This window comes from Ceratotherium simum, chromosome 25 (genome assembly GCF_057802395.1).
Source record: "Ceratotherium simum simum isolate JZ-2026a chromosome 25, ASM5780239v1, whole genome shotgun sequence".
Lineage (NCBI taxonomy): Eukaryota > Metazoa > Chordata > Mammalia > Perissodactyla > Rhinocerotidae > Ceratotherium > Ceratotherium simum.
This window is the reverse complement of record NC_141924.1, coordinates 31,092,965-31,112,436: the sequence shown is the minus strand read 5'-3', so window position 1 is coordinate 31,112,436 and position 19,472 is coordinate 31,092,965.

The following is a 19,472-nucleotide window of genomic DNA, read 5'->3' as shown; positions in this document are numbered from 1 at the left end:
ATTTCTACTCTGCCTCTTGGGAATACAAATTTTTCCCAGCCCTCTGTGAGTCCTGGAAATACTTCAACTACTCCTTCCAGGTGGTTCTTATTCTGGCCTTAGATATGTTCCACTGAAATGTGTGGAGATGAGTACTCCACCAATGAAGTGTTGGGACTCCTCTACCTATTTCTGTAGCTCTCCCTCTGAAGCGTCATCCTTTTAGACATATTGGCTTCGTTGAATTGTGATTTCTCTTATCAACAAACTCTGTCCTTCTTCCCATGCTGCATCCTGAAAAGATCATGCAAGCAATAAGCTGGTGCAATCATATGGATCACCTTGTGTGTTTCCGTTCTCTCAGGGATCACTGTCCTGAGCTGCCTGTTGTCAATATGAAAAACAGTGTTTTATAGATTTAGCCCATTTTTCAAATTGTTTAATTTATTTTTCAAATTGTTAAATGGGTAAGTGTTGCTCCTTCTTGGCTGGAAACAAAAATTCTCTATTTGGAATCTTTTACAATTTTCATTTTCAATTGAAGAATTATGTTTCTGAAGCTTGATATAACGCAATTCCACATGATTTTTAATCTGAAGCCTATGTGTTTGTCTGATTAAAGAGGAAAAAAACATCTGAGGAGTAGAATTTGGAAGAATAAAATTTTAAAAGTTTTTTTCAAGTTTGCACACTTTTTGGTCTTTTGTGTACTTCTCAAACCAATAAAAATAAACTATTTTTATGAACTGAATGTTTGTGTCTCTCCGAAATTCATATGTTGAAGCCCTTCCTCCAAATGTGATGGTATTTGGAGATGCGGCCTTTGGGAGCTAATTAGGGTTAGATGAGGTCATGAGGGTGGTGCTCTCATGATGAGATGAGTGGCCTTATGAGAAGAGACACCAGAGAGCTTGGTCACTATCTCTCCCTGTGTGCACACAAAGAAGAGATCATACGAACACACGTGATATGGTGGCTGCTTATAAGCCAAGAGAAGAGTCCTCAGAATAAAATCTACGTTGCCTCACTTTGATCTTGGACTTCCCAGCCTCTAGAACTGCAAGAAATACATTTCTGTTGTTTCAGCCACCCAGTCTATGATATTTTGTTATGGCAGCCTGAACTAACTAAGGCAACTATTAAAACCAAAATTTATGTAAAGAAGATTAAAATTATTTTTTTATCGTGAGCATGTTAGAAATGAGATCAGCAGATCTAAAGCACACAAATTATTCCCACCAAATGTGTGTTCGAGCATGTATTTAAATGAGATACGTGTGTGTGCATATTTAGATGGGAATTAATCCTTCCCTGAGAAAGAGGAAGCTGAATTCTGAATCTGCCATTTTTCAGCAGAAAATATTGATCTAGTGAGTGGGCTTTAGAGTTTATCTGAATTGAATCCTAGCATTATCACACATGGACTTAAAGTCTTTCATCTGATAAACTGTAATAATAATAATAGTTTTTATCACAGAAGATTTTTTTGAGTATTTAAATGAAAAAAATCATCTAAAACACTTATAACAGTGACGTGTTAATTTATCAGTAATTTTAGTGATTATTTTTTATCACTACTACTATGATACTTTGGGCAAGTAAGTTACTTAACCTCCCTAAATTTGTTTTCTTATCTCCGCAATAGAGATAAGGATTCTCAATCGTTAAGAACTCATACAGAAAAGAGATCATGTGTGTGAACTACTAAACACAATTTGATTCAGAATATATGTTAATAAATATTTAATTTTATAAAATCCTTATAACTAGTTCTATTTTTGATATTTTAGAATTAACCTTGTTTTTCCAAAAATATTCTCATTGTGGGGCCAGACCTGTGGCGTAGCAGTTAAGTGCATGTGCTCTGCTGAAGCAGCCCGGGGTTCGGATCCCAGGCACGCACCAATGCACCGCTTGTCAAGCCATGCTGTGGCGGCGTCCCATATAAAGTGGAGGAAGATGGGCACGGATGTTAGCACAGGGCCAGTCTTCCTCAGCAAAAAGAGGAAGATTAGCAGATGTTAGCTTAGGGCTGATCTTCCTCACACACACAAAAAATATTCTCATTGAAACTTCTTTAATGTATGCATGTGTATGTGTTTGTATATGAATGTGTGTGTGTGTGTGTGTGTGTTTGTGTGGTTATGTAATATTTTCCCCTAGGAACATACCATTTCTTGTTTTCTCAGAGATGCAATAGAAAAATGAACTTTATTTCAATGCACTGATTTTTTTAGCCTGGTGAGAAAACTGATAACAAATAGCAACTTATTTAAAGATCACAGGAGTAGGCCAGTTGGAGTTGTTCTGTAGTTTCAGTGTATCAGAAGTCTTTGTTGAACCACTGCATGAGTCCACACTAGACCAAAAAGCATAAAGAGTGCATCAAAGTTGTGTTCTTTCTAGAAGCAGAATCATTGGGATAAAATGTGAAAAACAAAAGGACTTTTTCAAATGGCAATGATTTCTGTTTAAATTAAAACAAGTGGAAATTTTCTCAGTATTAATCTTAGTTAATGGAAGACTGTTCTGCAAAAATGATCGACTACTGTTATCTCTAATGACAAAAATAATCACAATTTCAAGTTCATGCAACAGGACCAAGAATAGCAACCATATATTTGTTTTCTAAATTTTAACAGTTTATTAAATTTATAGTTTGAAGTTGTTTAGAGTAGCTCTCTTCAAATAGTGCACTAGTAAGCCAGGACATGTGTCAGATATGGCAATTCTTCTAGGAGCATCATTTACTTTATATTAAACATTTTATTTTGAGATACTTGTAGTGAAATATTACAGAAAAATCCCACGTACTCTTTACCCAGTTTCTCTCAGTGCTAATATCTTGCAAAGTGATAGTGCAATATTGACCCAGGATATTGACAGTGATACAGTACATTTTCATTAGCATCAGGATCCTTCATGTTGTTCTTTTAGAGCTATACTTACTTTTCTCCTACCTCTACCCCTCCTTAACCCCTGGCAACCAGTAATCTGTTCTCTATTCCTATAATTTTGTCATTTTGAGAATTTTATATAAATGGAATTATACAGTATGTAATTTTTAGGGATTGGCTTTGTGTGTGTGTGTGTGTGTGTGTGCATGTATGGGGAAGATTAGCCCTGAGCTAACATCCGATGCCAATCTTCCTCTTTTTGCTGAGGAAGACTGGTCCTGGGCTAACATCCGTGCCTATCTTCCTCTGCTTTATACGGGATGCCGCCACAGCATGGCTTAACTAGCGGTGCGTCGGTGCGTGCCTGGGATTGGAACCTGCGAACCCCGGGCAGCCAAAGCTGAACACTCGCACTTAACCACTACGCCACTGGCCAGGCCAGGATTGGCATTTTTAACTCAGCATAATTATCTGGAGGTTTGTCCAGGTTGTGGTGTGTATCAATAGTTCATTCTTTTTTGTTGTTGAAAGGTACTTCATGGTATGGAGGTACCACAGTTCATTTAACCATTCCCTCATTGAAGGACATCTGGATTGTTTTCAGGTTTGAGCTTTATGAATGAAGCTGCCATAAACATTTGTGTACACGTTTTTGTGTGAACACAGTTTTTGTTTCTCTGGGAGAGGTGCCCAGAAGTCTGGTTTCAGGGTTATATGACAGTTGCATGTTTTGTTTTTCTAAGAAACTAAGAAACAGTTTTCCAGAATAGCTTTACTATTTTACACTCCCACCAGCAATGAATAAATGATCTGGTTTCTCTGCATTCTGGCCAGCATTTGGTGTTTTCATTATTTTTTGTTTTAGTCATTGTGATACTTGAGTAGCGATTATTCATTGCACTTTTAATTTGCATTTCCCTGATGACTAATGATGTTGAACACCTTTTCATGTGCTTCATTACCATCTGAACATTTCTTTTGGTGAAATATCTCTTTAAGTCTTTTGCCTATTTTCCAATTGGATTGTTTGATTTTTTTTACTGCTCAGTTTTTAGCGTTCTTATATATTCTAGATACAATTCCTTTGTCAGATATTTGTTTCGGAAATACTTTCTCCTCCTCTGTAGCTTATCTTTTCATTCCTGTAACAGGGCCTTTCACATATCAAATGTTTTTAATTTTGATGAAGTCCAATTTATCAAATTTTAATTTTTATGTCTTATGCTTTGGTGTCAAGTCTAAGAATTTTTTCACCAGACCTTGATTCCAAACTTTTCTCTTATGTTTTTTCTAAGTCTTACAGTTTACCACTTTACATTTAAGTCTGTCATCCATTTTGAATTTACTGAAGCATAAGATATGAAACTCTTTATTGCTGGTAGATGCTGATTTATTCCAGTATCATTTGTTGAAAAGGCTATCTTTCCTTGATTGAATTTATTTTTTGTCTTTGTCATAAATTAGTTGGGTGTATCTGGGTGGATCTGTTCTGTTCCAGTGATCTATGTGTCTATCCCTCCATCCAATACTAAACAGTCTTGATTACTGAAGCTATAGAATCAGTCTTTAAATCAAGTAGGCTGATTACTCCCACTTTACTCTTCTTTATCAAAATTGTTTTGCTTATTCTAGTTCTTTTGCCTTTCCATATAAATTTTAAGATAATCTTGTATATGAATTTAGATAACTGATATCTTTGCTATGTTGAATCTTCCAATCCTCGAACATGGTATGTCTCTTCATTTATATAGATATTTTTTATTTCTTTCATCAGTGCTGTGTAGTTTTTCAGAATAAAAGTACTGTACATGGTTTGTTAGATTTGTTTGTAACTATTATTGTGTGTGTGTGAGTATTTGTAAGTGGTATTATAATTTTAATTTCATTACCCACATGTTCATTTTTTGTAACGGAAATAAAACTGATTTTCCATGTTTATCTTATATCTTATGACTTTGCTGAATTCACTTATTAATTCCAAGAGTATTTTCTAGATTCCTTGGGATTTTCTATGTAGAAAATCAGGCCATCTGCAAATAGAGACAATTTCATTTTTTTTCTTTCCATCTGTATGCTTTTTATTTCCTTTTCTTGTCTTATTGCCCTGGCTAGATCTTCTAGCACTATGTGGAATAAAAGTGGTAAGAGCCTTGTTCTTGACCTTAGAAAGAAAGCATTCAGTTTTTGACTGATAAGTATAAAGCTAGTTGTAAGCTTTTTTTTTATCAAATTGAGAAATTTCCTTTCTATTCCTCTTTTTCTGTCAGTTCTTATCTTGAATGGGTATTGAATTTTTTCAAATGCTTTTTCTGCATCAATTCATATGAACATGTAAAATATTAGCTCTTTTAGCTAATTAATATTAATATTTTAGCTTATTAATATAGTGGGTTATATTGATTGATTGAGCCAGACTTGGATTCCTGGAAAAACTCTCCTTGGTGATAGTATATAGTTCTTTTTCTTTTTCTTTTCTTTTTCCTGAGGAAGATTCACCCTGAGCTAACATCTGTGCCAATCTTCCTCTATTTTGTATGTGGGTTGTCACCATAGCATGGCCACCGACAAGTGGTGTAGGTCCACGCCCAGGAACTGAACTCGGGCTGCTAAAACAGAGCACACCAAACTTAACCACTAGGCCATGGGGCTGGCCCCATATAATTCTTTTATATGTGGTTGAATTCTGTTTGCTAATATTTTCTTATTTTGCATCTATATTCATGGGGGATATTGGTCTGTAGTTTTCTTTCATTGTATTATCCTTGTCTGCTTTTGGTATCAGGATAATACTAGCTTCATATAATGATTTGGGAAGTATTTCCTCCTTTTCTATTCTCTGTAAGAAATTGAGTAGAATTGGTGTTAATTCTTCCTTAAAGGTTTGGTAGAATTCTTCAGTGAAACCCTCTGGGTCTGAAGATTTCTTTTTTGGGAGGGTTCAAAATTACAGACTCAATTTCCTTAAGGGTTATATGTCAATTAAAATTAAATATTTCATATGGGGTGAGTTGTGGTAGTTTGTGTTTTTTGAGGAATTGGTCCGTTTCATCTAAGCTATCAAATTTTCACATGTAGAATTATTCATAATAGTCTCCTTTTATCCCTTTGATGTCTGCATGGTCTGTGGTAATATCCCTTGTTTCATTCTTGATATTGGAGATCTGTGTCTTCTCTTGTCTTCTTGTCAGTCTTGCCAGAGAGTTTTAATTTTATTGATCTTTTCAGAGAATCAGCTCTTTCTTTCATTAGTTTTTCTCTATTTTTTTGTATGTGTTCAATTTCATTGATTTCTGCTCTTATGTTTATTATTTCCTCCTTCTGCTTGCTTTGTGTTTATTTTGTACTTGTTTTTGTAGTTTCCTGAGGTAGGAGCTTAAATAACTGATGTGAGACTTTCTTTCTTTTATAACATATGCATTTAGTGCCATAAATTTCCCTCTCAGCACTGCTTTAGCTGTGACCCACATATTTTGATACGTTATATTTTCATTTTCATTCAGTTAAAGGTAAATTTAATTTTATTTGAGACTTCCTCTTTGATCTGTGGGTTGGTTATTTAGAAGTATGTTGTTTAGTTTCCAGATGTTCAGAGATTTCCTATTATCTTTCTGTTATTAGTTTCCAGTTATATTTCATTATGATTGAAGAATACACTCTATGTGTTTTCAATTCTTTTAAATTTATTAGGGTTTATTTTATAGTCCATGATATGGAGTATTTTGGTGTATATTCCATGGACAATTGAAAAGAATGTATATTATTCTGTTGTTATGTGGAGAGTTCTATAGATATCATTTAGATCCATTGGTTGTTAGTGTTGTGGAGTTCTTCTCTATCCTTGCTAATTTCCTGTCTGAGTGTTATATCAGTTCTTGAGAGAGTGGTGTTGAAGTCTCCAACTATAGTTGTGGATTTTAGAAACATCATTTATAATCTTTAAAAAAGGTCTACAGGTATTTGGTTTTAACATGGTTTTCCTTATATACACACAAAGAGTGACTATCTTATTTAATTTACTTCAAATTAACAAAGAAAATTAGGTAAAATAATCAATCATTGGGTGAGTGTAAGTGTGGGTTCAGCCTATAACCATTTGTGGAGTACAAGAAATATAAGACTTGATTGAAAGAAATCAAAGAAGACATAAAGAAATGGAAAGATATTCCATGCTCATGGATTGGAAAAATAAACATAGTTAAAATGTCCATGTTTCTAAAGCAATATACAGATTCAATGCAATCCCAGTCAGAATCCCAATGACTTTCTTCACAGAAATAGAACAAAGAAGCTTAAAATTTATATGAAACAACAAAATACCTCAAATAGCCACAGCAATCTTGAGAGAAAAGAACAAAGCTGGAGGTATCACAATACCTGATTTCAAAATATACTACGAAGCTATAGTAATCAAAACAGCATGGTACTGACACAAAAACAGACACACAGATCGATGAAACAGAATTGAAAGCCCAGAAATAAAACCACACATCTGTGGACAGTTAATCTTCAACAAAGGAGCCAAGAACATAAAATGGAAAAAGTCTCTTCAATAAATAGTGTTGGGAAAACTGGACAGCCACATGCAAAAGAATGAAAATAGACCATTATTTTGCACCATACACAAAAATTAACTTAAAATGGATTAAAGATTTGAATGTAAGACCTGAAACCAAAAAACTCCTAGAAGAAAATATAGGCAGTACTCTCTGACATCGGTCATAGCAGCATCTTTTCAAATACCATGTTTACTAAGGCAAGGAAAATGAAAGAAAAATTAACAAATGGGACTACATCAGACTAAAAAGCTTCTGCAAGGCAAAGGAAACCACGAACAAAATGAAAAAACAACCCAGCAACTGGGAGAAAATATTTTCAAATCATATATCTGACAAGGAGTTAATATCCAAAATATATTAAGAATTCATACAACTCAACAACAAAAAAACAAACAATCTGATCAAAAAATAGGCAGAGGATATGAACAGACATTTTTCCAAAGAAGATATATAAATGGCCAACAGGCACATGAAAAGATGTTCAACATCACTAGTTATTAGGGAAATGCAAATCAAAACTACAATGAGATAGCACCTTACACCAGTCAGAATGGCTATAATTACCAAGACAAAAAAATAACAAATGTTGGAAAGGATGTGGAAAAAAGAGAACCCTCATACACTGCTGGTGAGAATGCAAACTTGTGCAGCCATTATGGAAAACATTATGGAGATTCCTCAAAAAATTAAAAATAGAAATACCATATGACCCAGCTATCCCACCACTGGGTAGTTATCCAAAGAACTTGAAATCAACAATACAGAGAGATTTATGCACCCCTATGTTCACTGCAGCATTATTCACAATAGCCAAGACGTGGCAGCAACCCAAGTGCCCATCAACTGAAGAATGGATAAAGAGGATGTGGTATACATATACAACGGAATACTACTTAGCCATAAAAAGACAAAATCATCCCATTTGCATCAACATGGATGGACCTTGAGGGTATTGTGTTAAGCAAAATAAGCCAGTCAGAGAAAGACAAACACTGCATGATCTCACTCATATGTGGAAGATAAATACATGGACAAAGAGAACAGATTAGTGGTTACCAGAGGGGAAAGGGATTGGGGGTTGGGCTAAAGGAGTAAAGGGGCACACGTATACAGTGATGGCTAAAAATTAGACTATTGGTGGTAAGCATGATGCAGTATACACAGAAACTGATAAATAGTAGGGTTCACCTGAAATTTCACAATGTTATAAACCATTATGACTTCAATTAAAAAAACCTGGGAAAAAAAAGAAATAAAATTCCATCCTTTTCACATAGCCTACTCTTTTGGCTTGACCTAGGGAAAGCATTTGCACCCTCTCTCCTCCTCCCAGCTCTGTCTGCTTTTTCTATGTAAGAAGTGAGGTATGTGCCATTTCAATATAGAGAGCAATAAATACAGTAATTAGTTCCAAAAATGCTTCCCAAGAGAGAACTTTAGATGATATGTAAATGTTTTTGAATATGAACTTGGTATTGAATAAATATGCACTTTGGAAAAAATTTCTAAGCCATTATGAGGTCTTTTATAGCTATTGACGATAAGCGTCAACACAGTTCTAACAGAGACTTTGAGGTAGATAGTCAAACGTATTTATATTCTCATCAGTTCCCTTTCTGTTATGAATGCTGAATCCAAACCTGGTGGCCAATAAATAGAGAATGGAAGAAAAGAGACATAAACTCATGATAATTGCAGAATTATTTTAGGATAGTGATTGATAATTAAGATTGGAGGTATATTTAGGAGAGGAAAATTTAATAGTACTGAGACCACAAGATAGTTTTAATGTATATATATGTTTTCTACAAATTTCATAGCATTTCATAATTTAAAAAGTACTTTCAAAATCATTTCTCAATCATGCTTGTTAGAGTTAGGTATTTCTTTCAAGTTCATTTTAATTTTATTAAAGAAGAAACTGAGGCTCAGAGATGATAGATGAATTGGCCCAACTTTTCAACCAGTAGGGAAGTAGACTTTTGATTCAAGGTCTAGAACTCATTCCATCGGGTCAGAATGAGTCCCAATGGGTCACAGCTGCATCTATATTAAAGGAAGACTTCTGGAACTCTACCAAAACCCACCAAAATTAACAAGTGAAAGTGTAGCTTTTTGTCTTTATTCCATCCAAATTCTCACATTCTGCAGATGCTCCGTTCTCTGTATATATTTTATCTATTTTTTTGTTTTTGATTCCTCAGTTACTCCAATTTTAAGATAAGGATAATAGTAATAAAACACATACTATGACTGTGGATCATTAAATACATAATTGACAAGGCTTATGTAAATATAATTGCTTTTCACAGAAATTTTTAATATTTGGGATCATCTGCTCTCATAAAGGGGCCATTTAATTTTTGTGATATATCTGGTTCTTTGTGGTTTAACTGTGCAGTTGAATAAAAAAGCTTCTAGGTTAAATGTTTTTGAAACATGACTGGTAGAATTTTTTTCTGAATAAACTCTGTGTTGTCCATTTTGCTACAGTCAATTAAATTTTAAGATATTAAAAAACAGTTCAATAGACAGTGAATGCTAAATCCACCAGTTTCAAGAAAGTTGTTTTATTTTTTTATACTCTTTCCCCATAAGGTGGTCAATTATACATGTTACAAGTCAAACCAAATTAATGGAACACATTCAAATGCAAAGAACAAAGCTAAGTAATCTAAACCTTGACAATAATTTTAAAAAGAGGCCCGAGATTTGTTTTTTTTCTTTTTTAATGTTTTTGAATTTTAATAGGAGAACAATAAGCTCTGACAATAATTAATTTTAGAAAAAGAAGCACTGTGTTTTTTTCTCCCAAAAATAATCTTAAATTTCAATAGAAAAGTAATAAAAATAGGGTTAACTTTAAGATTATAATTATCTGCTTCCTCTTCTGGTTTCCCACCATAATAGTTGGAGACCAGCCATTATTATTTCATAAGTTACTTCTCTGCCAGGAAACTCTGTGTTAGTATCAATTCCTTTCTTAACTGAGATCAAATTACTCATTCATTTGTTCACATTTTATACAGACTCTAGTTAAATTTGATAATAAATATTTGAGAAAAATTGAACAAATGAAAATATGCTCATTAATTTATACCGAGGAAATAAGCCTTTAATAGCAAATAAATCGGCACTACTGAACACTTAGACATTCCAAGGCACCCAACAAATTGGAACCATTTAATTGAGAGTGCAAAAGCAGTATTAAAAACAGACAAGTGCTTTAAAAAATAACTCTCCATAATCGTAATGTGAATTTTTTAAATTGAAGTTTCAAACTCAATTGAACTTCAAAGTTTCTTCCTTTCATCTCCCATTTTGTGGGCAAAAGTTAAATATTTGTCTTTCAATAGTGGATTGGTTAAATTAATTATGGAACATCCATATAATAGAATACTATGCCGACTTTGGAATAATTGGAAAGAGAATGTCTACATCAATATTATTAAGGTGAAAATAGCAAAACAGAATGTAGGAGGTGATACAATTTTAGTTTACAAACATCTGTCTATTTTTCCATCAATATACTGACCTATTTATCGTCCATCTATATATAATCGATGCAAAGGAAAAAAAACCCTACATCCCTAAGGGAGAAACACCAAGGTGTTAACAGTGGTTATCTGGATGTGAGGGGTGAGGTTGCAGGAGTCTGTGCAGAGAAAGAAGCCTAAGGGGATTTTCATTTTCTACTTCATACAGTTAAGTGCAATTCAAATACTCTGTGATTAGCAAGAATTACTTTTTTGTGTGTGTGTGTTTTGTTTTTTTTTTTAATTTTTTGTTTATTGCAGTAACATTGGTTTATGACATTGTAAAAATTTCAGGTGTACATCATGTACTTCTTTTTCTGCATAGATTACATCATGTTCACCACCAAAATACTAATTACAACCCATCACCACACACATGTGCTGAATTATCCCTTTCACCCTCCTCCCTCCTCCCTTCCCCTCTGGTAACCACCAATCCAATCTCTGTCCCTGTGTGTTTGTTTATTGTTGTTATTATCTACTACTTAATGAAGGAAATCATACGGTATTTGACCTTCTCCCTCTGACTTATTTCACTTTGCATTATACCCTCAATGTCCATCCATGTTGTCACAAATGGCTGGATTTCATCGTTTCTTATGGCTGAGTAGTATTCCATTGTGTATATATACCACAGCTTCTTTATCCATTCGTCCCTTGATGGGCACTTAGGTTGCTTTTATAATCAGAAATTTTTATTTTAGAAAAGAAAACAGAATAGAGAATATTTATCGTAACTTTGTGGGAATTAGCTTCATTTCTAGCGTCAGTAATCCCAGTATCTGAATCATCTCTGTTTTTAAATGTTACTAACATCTGACAACCATCAGGATGCTCTTTTTTATTGTTATAAATAATTAAACAACAAGTTATCCTGAGTGCAGTATGAGGTAGTAAGAGGAATCAGAGGCACATGGAACTGATATATTGATTGCCTGCTTTCAAATGTGTGTCAGGGCGACAGTAAGACAATGGAGACAGGGAATGCTTCAGGAAGAGGGTAAACTACTCTCAACAGAATAGAATCAAACATAGTTTTCTCTGAGAGAATTATGGAGGAGAGAGAGGATGAAGTAAGCTTCAGGATTTACTCTCTCCGCAGAGGCATCATGCTGCCAGGCCTACTTAATTTAATCGTCAAAGTACCCAGGGCAACAATACATTTTCATAAACGTGTCTTAGGTTGAGATAGGAGAATCCCAATCAATGCAATTAGTTGATGCCTTTCTTTATTTAGCAGTTCTGCCTCACGTTATTTTACTTACAGACTGGAAGACCTTTCTAAGCTCTGGGTTTGTAGAGAATTGTGGAAGTTTAATATTGAAGATGATTAACGTTCTTCACTTTGTTTTGTCCTAAGTATCATGACATCGTTTTCACTCATGGTTTTTGCAGGCTGTCTCCCCAAGCACCTGACCCTACATCGCTACATCTACTCTAGGCTCTACTCTTGACTCCTTCACTCTTCTCTTCTCCTGGCAATATGGACATGATCCACCTCCAAATCTCAGGATGCTGCAAACCCTAATCCAAAGTCTGAGATAAGCAGAATTTCTCTTCAGTGCCCAGGCCCCAACTCTGCATCTCAGAAGTGTCATCTTTCCTTCACTTCCCCAAAACTCATTAACTGTAGAATTTTTCCCCCAAGTTCTATACCATCTGTCACTAATGGCAGAAGAAGGCCCTTACTTGGCTGGCAGGTGTGTTTTTTCCTGGCATGGAGCATGTTTTTTCTTTTTTTCTTTCATTCTTTTTTAATTTTTAGTTGAGCCAATATTTAAAGATCAGAATATTTAACATAAAAAGTTCTCTGAATTCTTTGGGATGTTGAAGAAAAAACAAATATGCAATAAGACAGAAAATGTCTCATCACTGGGCCCCAGTCTTGGACCTATCAACTATTGTATGATGCTGAGTAGCACAAACTCCCTTCACATAGTCCAGTTCAACACAGTGTCCATTAGTCCCCCTTAAAATTCATCCATTGTGCTCACTCATGTACCTATTTAGTACCTAAAAGCACTTAATTTTGCTACCCTCTGCCATATACCAAAATCCTTCTCAAAACACTCATTCTTACGGAGGAGCAAGAGATTTAGAAAAAGACAATGTTTTAGGTCTGCTATTTGTATTCTTCTTTTAGATCACAGGTTTAAGCTGTGGAAGAAACAGAAACACTAAGCTCTGGGCATTTCAGATTCAGTGAAGATTATTGAGTTTTGAATCTTTATGAAAGTTATTGAGTTCTTCAAGTCAATCACATAGGAGACCATTTTCTCTGCGAATAAAGTTGTCAAAAATCAAGTTTCTGTTTAAAGTGTCAAATTATCTCATAGAAAACCAGAGGCAAATCTTTAGGAGATCATTAGAGGCAAACTTTCAGAAGGGTTTCTTGGCTCCCAAGTTCTGTTCCTTTTACTCAACTTTCCACACTGAAAGATCTATCCCATACATTTGAGACCTTAATTATATGTTCATATCCTTCTCTGCCAAATTCACAGGAGTAGCTATACTTTCAAGTCGTGTTAAAGACCCTAATATCCATCTCTTTGTCCTATTTGATAAATTGTACTTGTATTTGCTTTAATTGAATTAGGCACTCTGGGAGACCATAGTTTCTCTTTGAAATAGGCTTTTAGCAGATAGATATTCAATGCATAAGTAGTAGCTTTTCATGATGCATAAGTCAGCCACTTCTTCAGTTTGAACTTTTGTAATCTGTTCAGAGTTTTGGAAATTTCTATTGCCTTTAATTGCTTTCCCTGAAGTGTGGCAGGCAATTTCTGTGAACCCAGTAAATTCTCATTTCAGAGCTGCATCTTAATGTATTCTATTAAAAGACATTTTAATTGGTAGTTAAATTACAATTGTAAGTTAAATTGTTATAAATAACAATAAATCTTATGTGATTCCATAGTGCAAATAATTCAACTGAATTGATAGACAGGTGACACATGGCCAATTTCACATACAACAGTGACCTGAAATCTTAAGTTATGCCTAAACTTGTGTCTGCTAAATTTCTTTTGAAATTGTAATAAAATGCATCTTTATTTTAAAACTACTCAGCAGTTTCAAACTTAAAGTGTAGAAAGACATCCATCTTAGAAATGAATGCATTTGACTCTGTCATCTTATAGCATATTTGTTACAGGTAATATTTGGTAGGCAGGGGGGCCTGCCCTGGTTTTGATTTCTGGCTCCATCTCTCTCTACCTGTGCACTAGATATTTGGCTTTTCTTGAGCTGTAATTGTTTCATTTTTAAAATTGAGGGGTAACAATATATTCTGAGGATTAATTGTAATAATAAATTTAAATCACTGTTATGTTTAAAAAGCATTTGGCATTTAGTATGTTATAAACCAAGAGCTACTATTATATTTTTCAAAATAAATTTCAAGACGCTTTTTAAAAATTTGGTTTGATGATTAAAAAGTTGTAAGTATTTCCTGCTGAAACTTCAAATTTGCATTGGAAAAATATCAGATAAATGGTTAATTTTTCATTCACAAAGATAAGTTCATATCTCTGTATCACCGTCCTTAGTCACATTTTACCTCTTTGTCCAATACAGGTTTTTCTCCTGGAATCAGAGCATTTATTTTTGGCGATGATAAAAACAGGACATTGCCACTTCCAGGAGGACAAATGTGTGGTTATGCTGAAAGTTTCTTTTTTCTTTTTTTATACTAAAGCTTATAAATATCAAAGAAGAAGAGGGAAGAAGAGGAGGAGATTGGGGGAGGGAGAAGGAGAAGAGAAAGAGAATCCTCCAAAATAGTTTTATAATTTGAATCCTAAATTAAGGTGTCAGATGCTGTTTTTTCCTAGCCTAGATTTTAAAGGTTTTGTTTCTAGTTCTCTATAGAGAGTTTATCAAAGAGCAAATCAACAAGGACTCCCTTGCCTGTTGATTGTGAACTAGCGGATAAGTCACCAATTGGTGTGTACTAACAAGACTTAAGATACACACAGAGCAGAACCTAGGATATTGTCTGATGCTCAGCAAACACAATTTGAAACTGTAACTATGACATGAGGCTGTCATTGAAGATTTGAGCTCATTGTAATTTAGAATTTTTTTTAACATGTCAAGGGAGCTAGGAGATCCAAAGTGACTTGAATTGAATTGCTCAATGTAGACTAATGACAACAATAAATTCAATATGTAAGAAGTTTATCTATACTATGAAATATGTGGCTATTTGCTTGGCAGGTTCATCAGGCCTAAAATAGAGCATGATAAATCCACTTTTTACATTGACATCAATACAGTCTTTTAGAATAGGAGACCCTGTTTATTGGAAGAACCACGTGCATCTATATCTGTAGTTGATATCAAGAATTGACAATGGAAATAAATTATTCTGAAAATGAGGTTACTGTACAAAGGCAGTGTTTGTAGTGGTTCAGAGAACTGAGTCTGGAGCTGACTGCCTGATTGCAAACTCCAGCTCCCTCTCATATTAACTGCGTGTCCTTCAGCAAGTTATTGAAATTTCTGTGCCTCAGTTTCCTCATTTGTAAAGTGGGGATAGTAGTACCAGTTCATAGAGTTGTTGGTAGGACTAAAGGACTAAAGTCTTTGGGTCAGCACTTGCACACAGTAAGCCCCATATGAACATTAGCTACTATTATGGTTTGTCCAGCCAGGTTGCTTCCTCTCACGAATACATATATGCAGCTGATGAGTTGTATTCATCTAACCACTTCTATCTACCATCTACTGGGCAGCAAAAAACCTCAGACTCACTGTTGGCATCTCCTTATTTCTCACTTGCATATCTAAGGTAGCACCAAGTCCTATCAACAGTAATTTTTAAAAATTAGCAAAGTCTAAAATATGTCCACTTCTCTTTATTGCCGTCAGACCCATCCCTGTCCTAGCCTCTATCATATCTCACCTAGATACCTAGACAAGCCTGTTAAATGATCTCCCAGAATCCATGCTTGGTCTTGTCATATTTATTTTCTACATTACAGCCAGAGTCATCTTTTTAAAAGGCAATTCATGTCATGTCTCCATTGGTCCCCTTTAACTGCTCCATAACAGCTTTCTATTACCCTAAGGATAAAGATTTAAGTCTTTGACACTGCCAGCAAGGCCCTGCATGGGTCATCTCAAACCTTTCCTGGTCTTTTTTCTGTACTCCAGCCCTCTTTGACTTTCAGTTTCTCAAATCACGCATGTTCTTTTCTGCCCCAGGCCATGTGCACATGCTGTTTTCTCTCTGGAATAAATTTCTTCTGCCTACCATCCATCACATTCGTTTAGATGATCAGGATGCAGATGTTGTATCAGATATCAGGATAGGCCATCCTCAAAGCTTCCTGCCTCAGTCAAGGTCAGAGCCTTCTTTACATTTCTCAAAGAATCTTATTCCTTTCCTTCTTAACACTTGAATCAGTTTGCAAATTGGCATTTGTTAATGCAATTATTTAATTAACATCTGTCTCTTTTAGTGCAAATTCTCTGAAAATAAGGATATTGTCTGTTTTCCTCATTTTATCTCGACTTCAGCATACATTGTGAACTATAGTGACAGGTGCAGTAAATGTTGATCTGTAATGTATTGTCTTAGATCATGCATTATACCTGGAGCCAGGAGACCTGCATTCTCATTTGATATCTCTTCTTATTTGATGCATGATCTTTTCAGGAGACTTAGGTTCCAAGTATTCATTTATTGTATAACTTTGGGCAAGTTACTTTACTTTCCTTGGGGCCATTTTTTTATCTACTAAAAGGACTAACACTGCCATCCTATTTGCAGTTGCCATGGATATAAAATCAGATGATGTATATGAAAATGCTAAATAAAAATTGTGTGATTTAAGAGAGTATAAGTTATTAGCACAATTAAGGCCTGACTATGCCCTAGATTGTTCCAACCAGAGATAGCTCAATACTGATTAAAGCTTGGTGACATTCTTTTCCCTAAGAGTTTTAAAAAATCTTTCTAACGTTTCTCTAAAATAGATTTTTGAAAATAGGCTTATGCCTCTAGTAGTTGTAACTTGAGTAATAACACAGTTATACTACAAAATTTGAGAGTTCAGAAGATTTTGTAGACATAAAATAATCAAGTATCTTTAATAATATACCAACTGGGCATTTTCCTTAGTGAACAGTGCTAGAATTAGAAGTTCATAGCCAATACTAGATTAAGTGAAATGATCTCTATAGAACTAACAATATCTTTATAAGCCTGTAGCTGTGCAGTTCATTGGGCTCACCACATGCATGTAATCACAGTCCATCAGGAATTGGCAAATGAGTGAGCTGTTCTAATATCATCATTTGTGTGTGTGTGTGTGTGTGAGGAAGATCAGCCCTGAGCTAACATCCGTTGCCAATCCTCCTCTTTTTGCTGAGGAAGATTGGCCCTGGGCTAACATCCGTGCCCATCTTCCTCTACTTTATATGGGATGCGGCAACAGCATGGCTTGACAAGGGGTGCTTCGGTCCGCGCCTGGGATCTGAACCTGCGAACCCTGGGCCGCCGAAGTGGAGTGTGCAAATTTAACAGCTACGCCACCGGGCTGGCCCCCTAATACCATCATTTTTGTTCTGAACCTAATTCTCTGTTTATTTAGCTGATGTCTAGGCTTTTGCTAGAATTTTATCTTTTGTTAGAATTTTACCCTCAAGTCTAATTATTTTTAGCAACATGTTGATGTTCTAAAGGCATCTAAAGATAATAGTTATATACAACAAAACCACCATTATTAGGTAATAGGAAAATATCAATATGTGAGTATAATGTATTATTTCATAATCGTTGATGGATGTCAGCACATTTAATAACATTAAATACAATGTTCATTGCTCAAGATTTCTTTTTTTGTTTGTTTGTTTTTGTGAGGAGATCAGCCCTGTGCTAACATCCGCCAATCCTCCTCTTTTTTTTTTGCTGAGGAAGACGACCCTGGGCTAACATCTGTGCCCATCTTCCTCCACTTTATATGGGACGCCGCCACAGCATGGCTTGCCAAGCAGTACGTCAGTGCGCGCCCTGGATCCGAACCAGCGAACCCCGGGCCACCGCAGCGGAGCGCGCGCACTTAACCGCTTGCGCCACCGGGCCAGACCCAAGATTTCTTAATTGGGAAGGGATTTGTAATTTATGTATTAAAAATTGGTAAAAATGACATTGGTCCAGACAGATGATTTTCCCGGCATATTGTTCACGTAGTGATTGCCAAATTCTGAATCATATAGATTAAAAGGCAGGAAAGAAATTGGAAATCCAAAGGAAAAACAAACAAACAGAGTAGCATTATCCAAGAGATAAACCCCAGATTGACGGCATTAAGGATGCTCACCAAGGGGGAGGAGAGGAAGATTAAAAGGAACCTCAGGCATTTTCTTGTAATATCTTCAGAATGACAAAATCATTAGAGTTCTCACAAACTGAGTTTATTTGGCACTTGGAAAAAGCTCTCTTTCACATAAAAAGGCAAGAAAGAAAAGTCTCATTAAATCAGAAGAGCAAATAAAATAGTTTTTTTTGGTTTTGCTAATTCAATGGAGGATAATTATAGAAAGTTACTTGGAAAAAGCACAAAACAATATTTGCAGCAAAACTGAACTCCAAATAAAGGAGCTTCAGAGAAAAGCAATCATTTCTTTGATTAGATACTTGCTAAAAGAAGTTATAGTAGACATTGGAAAACATAGTTTTATGATAGAACAACATCTTATTCTAATTTCCCTTCTCCCTTTTGTGAGTGTCACATATATTATATACTTTAATAGAGTTGCTGTTCTTGAAGATGAGGATTTGGATGATGATGACAGGTATGTAGCAACCCTCTTACATTTGAGATTCAAAGAGATGATTTTATCTAAGCAAATTTTAAGAAAAAAATGGATGGGTTCTTCTCAACACATTAAAATATTATTTCAGTTTCAACAATAGACTGTTTCTGGGTTGTGGGTTACATTAGGTAAATGTTGAAAAGCAAAGTGGTGTGATATAGTCTCTACTCCCCCCTCATTGGTTTTTATTAATTTATATTATTGGTTATTTATTTTTACCATTAACTTTCATACCTCATTTTTTCTAAACATTTATAATAATCAAATTCAGCTGGCACTTCAATTCTTTTATGTAACTTTGGCATCTACCTCCCTCATCAACAGGCTGCTTCACTCTTGTCAAGCCCCCTGCTTAACACTCACTTACTCAATTGCAGAAGAATATCCATCTCCTATTCCAACAGGAGATGGTTCAATCCCTTTAAATTTCATACTTCCCTCCATATACAATAATTTACAATTACACACATACTTACATTTTGTTGTCCAAGTTCATGGAATAAAGGATTCTATTCAAGGCCAAATCCTATACTCCTATACTCCTCTCCCTAAAATGCCTTTCCCACATTTGTGGATAACTCCTACTTACAGTTGACACTTTGTTCGGTTGACATCTCCTCCAGAAGGTCTTCCTTATGTTCCTCTTTTATTTGACAACCTGTGTTGTCTCTTCTTGGGTT